Source organism: Cupressus sempervirens, chromosome 9, assembly GCF_028749045.1.
Source record: "Cupressus sempervirens isolate cs-2001-9-10 chromosome 9, ASM2874904v1, whole genome shotgun sequence".
NCBI lineage: Eukaryota > Viridiplantae > Streptophyta > Pinopsida > Cupressales > Cupressaceae > Cupressus > Cupressus sempervirens.
Window position 1 is genome coordinate 666,683,361 of NC_143126.1, and position 5,719 is coordinate 666,689,079.

A 5,719-nucleotide genomic window follows, 5' to 3' on the forward strand; every position below is an offset into this window, starting at 1 on the left:
ACAACCAACTACTCTACAACATACAAGTCACCACCAACATCAACTAGATCATCCACGACCAAATGCTCTATAGTCTCCATGTCAGACTCAACCAACTGATCATGAAAACCAATCTCCACCCCAACATCAGCAAGGTTAGGAATATCTTCAGCAACAACCTATATTTTCTCTACAGGTTCTACATCAGTCTTCACAAACTGATCAGCAAAGCCATCCTCTTCCACATTGACCTTCTTAGCTTGATCAACCAATCTAGCATCCAATCGAGAAAACATCTTAGAAAAATTCCTCTCCACTATATCATGGATTTTCACAATCATCTTAGGGTGCAATCCTCTTGGAGCCATCTCCCAAGATCTTCATAAACCCTCTGTACCAATTCTTTCCCATGCTCCTTGTGACAACCAAATTTTTTGCAAGTCAGATCGCAACCTAACACCTCACATGAACAATCAAGAACCACATTACAAGTCTAGGATAGCGGATTTGCAATCCACCAGCTCTCCACAATCATGCCTCAACAAGTTCAGTCTTCCATCTTTGCATCAATTCATCAATCTGCATGTCCTCCCAAGGTCCTAGTGCAAACTGCCTCAGCTTCAGTGATCTATTTACACACTGAGGAACTACCACTCTAATACACTTCACCCAACCAAGGTCCTAGTACAAACTGCTTCACACTTCGACGATCTGCTTGTACACTCAAGAACTCCTGCTCTAATACCACTAATGAAGTACGTGCTCTGATACCACTAATGAAGGGCCACACCACCCTACCAACTCATAATAAAAAATGCCACAATATGAAGACAAGAGATGAAAAAATGCTTCAAATAATTTTATTATACTTGAAAATCCAATAGCAATTACAATAACATTTCTGCAAGATCTCTCAAGATCCAATCCAAGCCCAAGCTAGTCTAGATCCACACTTTGGTAGAAACCTCCAAGATCTCAACTTGAGCTCGCAAACCACCAAGAAACCTCCTTGTTTCTAAACTGCAACCACTAGATCTTCTCCAACTTTACCCAAGATCCAAGTGTAAACTACCTCACATTCGATGCTCTATTTACATACTCACAACTCCATCACAATCTTGTTGTAAACTACCTCACATTCGACGCTCTCTCCACAGACTTAGGAAAGCTCACTCTTTACTTTCTCCTTCTCTTTCACACCTTGAAGCTTTCACCTTCCAAAGCTTCTACTTCTTGAACTTCTCCTTCTCGAGCTTCCACTTCTCAAGCTTGATCAGAAATGCCCATATGCCTTGTTTAAATAGGCACTTACCACCCCATGCATAAATTATCCACAACCTTCTACAACTTTCATAACCTTCTACAATATTCATAACTTTCTACAATATTCATAACTGTCTAGAATTCTACCCAGACACCTCGATAAATGGAATGACAACCATTTTTATTTTATTTTTTCTATTATGCCACCTATGCACCTCGAAAATAGAAATTTCTCCTTTTCTCCCTTTTTCCATTTATTCTATTTTTTATTATTTCTCCTCTAATTTTCGTCACTTTCTCTCTCCTCAACAAATTTTTTTTCCAATTTTGTTTTTTTTTTCAATAATTTTCCCATGCAAGATGCTCCTACATCATATTGACATAGATTAATCTTGCCAAAAATTAATATCTAACTCTTCTCTTTAAATAATATTAATATGATTGATCTAACGAAAAATTTGTTGCATGGAGTAATCGAGGTAGAAATTCAATTGGCATAGATTTATCTTAGGATAAATTACTATCTAATTTTTTTACAATGTTTAATGTATACTAAAATAAGAATTCTTCTAGCTAAAGTTTATCTCTTTGGAAATGAAAACTAGGGCTGCCTATAAGGAAAAGGTGTAAATTTAGTTGGCATACATTAATCTTAGCAAAAATCATTACCTATTTCAATGTCTAACTTATAGTAAAATAAAACTTTGTCTAACTAAGTGTTACCAACTTTGAATAATAAAAATTAGGGGCCCACCTATAAAAAAAATGTAGAAAACTTCCTTGATCAAGGTTAATTAACACCTTTGAAAAATAAAAACTAAGAGTCGACCTATACCACAACAACCTAAGACTATGCCTATATTTATAGGAGTGAATGCAAGGAGAGACAACCAATTCATTTATCATTTCTTGCATAGTATTTTACTTTATAGATCTCTACTTCAGTTGATTACCACTACTGATAAGAAATGGTGTCCAATGTACCACCAAAGAAGTAGGGGCTGGGGCGAAAGCCCAAAAGCACGCAAACAAATAATAATGAGATGGCAAAAAAGGCTTGCTGATGTTGTGAAGATCAAAATGCCAATGCGAATGCCACAAAATTCTACATCTTCTGAAAGGCAGAATAACAATGAGATCCCCAATCATTTGATGGAACTACAAGTGAAAAAAATGGCTAATAAAGGGAAGAAGAAGACAGTGAGAGAGTCATACAAATTTTACATCTTCAAGGTGCTGAAACAAGTCCATGCCAATGTGGGGATTTCAAGCAAGGCAATGATTATCTCGGACAACTTGATTAATAACATGTTTGATAGACTGAGCAGTGAAGCATACAAACTGGCCAAGTACACCAAGAAGAATATGGTCACTTCAAGGGAGGTTCAGGCTACTGCAAGGCTTATGATTCCTGGTGAACTTTGTAGGCATGCCATGTCTGAGGCTAACAAATTTGTTGCCAAATTCATAGGATAGTCTATTTTTTTTGGGTTTCATTGAACTATTAGAGGGGATTTTTGATTATGGTACTGGATAAATTGAATATTTGGGTTTGTTTCATAATGGTTTATGCTATTAAAACTATAGTTCTTTGTTAAAGATAGTCTGACAACTTATCATTGCAATCTAGTCTATTGCCTGCATGTCTTATTGAATTCATTGTGATTGGCTTTTATGGATCTATTGATGTAAAATGATTTGAAGCCTTGCTCTTGTATAGCATGCATATTATTTGATCGTTGCCTAATAATGAGTCAAAATTTTGTTGAAGTCTTTATTATGTAAAGATTAGATTAAAATATTTCTAAAATCACAACTATAAGCTTATAACCATCTTCGATTGTTGAAAATTCATATCAAGTAAAAATAAATATTTACATTTCTTTGTAATATAACTTAGATGGATTCATCGAGATCTAAAACTAATTAGAAGATGGTTTGTATGGGAATTCTAAAATACAAATAAAAATTACATCACTAAAATTTTGGCCCTAATTTGGATTGACATGATCTTTTTGCTTGCAAATCAGTGAAACGATTACCATTCTTGTAATGGCTTATATTTGGATCAAACTGAAATAGATTACCCTAACTTGGTGGGGGTCAATTTTGTCCTTGGACAACTTAAGAGAAGCCTAGTCCAAACACGACTGGGGATGTTGATCTGGTATTTTTAATTTGGGGCTATAGATTTTCTGATTTATGATTATTTTTTAATGTTCTTTTATGATTAATAGGTCAAAGTCAGAGTTAATTTTTATTTTTTATAATTAATTATTCTTGTTTTCTAAGTTTCAATAGATTTGAATTCAAGATCTTTCAAGAGATGAAAAAATTAATAATGAACACAATACAATGTCATAACATTTTTTTTATAGATTATATAAGTTCAAATTATGTGTGGTTATTGCTTTTCTCAAGCTATTTAATGATTGTATTCCTTCACTTAATTTATTTCATTTAAGCACTCAAAGAAAAAAAGATTTATATTCTGAACACCTTGGGAAAATGTTCCTCAGTAATGCCTCTACAAGATTTAAGGAAATATGGTTTACAATAAAACCATGGTTTGATAAGAGAACCCAAAAGAAAATATAAGTACACGGCTCCAAATTTATGCCCATAGATTGCTTGGGCTGGTAGATTACAAGCACCTGGTAGAATTCATTAGATGTTCCTGCCAGTGCCCTAGTGGGTGTATGCCATCTATGGGACCTCGTAGCATTGATGAGTTGACCTATATCAACTTTGGTATATTGATAGGAACTCTTCTCAAATCATTAAGCTTTGAACTTGCGGCCTCTTAATAGGTTACATGGGAGAAGTATTATTGTTGCTCACTGCTCAGTTTAATTCTGATATTTATGAAACTAAGTGTATGGATATGTAAGCATGCTTTTAGCACTTAAGCTTTAGACTTTCAAAATCTATCCCATAGAAATGATTACTGAATTGTTTCATTTACTCATTAGTTGTTACTAGTAATGATTCCTATGTGAAGCTTAATTCATGAAAGAGACACCATTCAGAGATTATGTTGAACTTGATCTTTAAACCTCAAATTTCAGGCTCTGAAATTTCATGTTCAATGGTACAGATTCAGGGTTTAGGAGTTCAACTTCAAAGTTCAAGTTCAAACTTCAAATTAGTCTGAAAGTGCACGCGCAAAATACAATTTTAATCTCAAAATCCAAAGGTTCAAAATGCAGATTCGGTGATTCAAAACTCTAGTTTGGTGGTTCAATTTCAGTACACCTGGTGTCAAACAGTGCATGTTTTTAATTTCATGATTCATAGTGCAGATTCAAGTTCATTAGGGCCCAACACATCTCCATTGATGCAAGGCACTAAGCACATGAGCTACCTGTGCAGATGATAGACACACATAATAGGAGATCATCTTAGATCCAAGGGCATTCAAAATTGGATGATCCTCATGTGCAGTTGGAGTGTTTGGGAGTTAAACTTAGAAGACCCCAATGGATGAAGAGAATGGGCACAAATTGTATCAAGTTCTTGGGATGCCAAGAGCAATGATACATTGAATGAATTTGAAGCTTGGTGATCCTCTACCAATACAATAAAAGGAGCAATGATTGTCATCATTTGAGAATTGAAATATTGGCAAGAGACATTTCTTGATCAGAATGAATTCCAACTTATTCTTGTTTGAACTCTTATCATCGTTGTGTAGAACTTGAAAATTGAACTCCAGAATTCCTCTTTGTGCAAATTAATAGAGTTTGCATGAGTTAGCCTCAATAATTACAAGCTCTTATGGTGATCGTGTGTCCATAGAAGGCAACAGAGCGGTAAGCTCATGGTTTTGAATTTGTGAGGTGAATAGACAATAGGGATATGAAATTGATTAATATGAATTCATTCAAATTATTTGATTAATGTCCTACTCGATCATGAAAAGTAGTTAAACCAGAAAGAAAAGCAATGAACTACTCACCAATCAAGATATAGAAGAGTTCCAGATATCTCAAGAAATTAAAAAACTATATAGCCTTTTAATTCCAAATCAACTCTAATCTCCATGTTCAAATCTGAAGACTTATTCACGATCACATATGTTAAGCACCCTTGCTTGATCAGGCCTATGTGAAATTTGGGGTGGTGACTCTTTTCTATTGAAATCTATGTGAAATTTGGGGTCACGATGGTTACAAAATGAGCAAGGCACTGGCAAACAATAATCAATATACATTTCACATTGAATAGCTACATTTCATTCAACCACCTTTTTAATTATCATCATACTTTAGAGATTGACATTGTCCTCTATCTATCATTCTGAATTGGAAAATCTGAACGACACACTATTCTCTTCCTTTCAATTTGGCCTTGGGATGCCAAATCTCCATGTGAAGCAACACTTGTAGCCTTACCAAGCCAAGTACATAAAGCATGCATCAATAAGTCTGAATAAGAAGACATGATTAAATTAGTTGAATAATCTATTTCCCTCTGT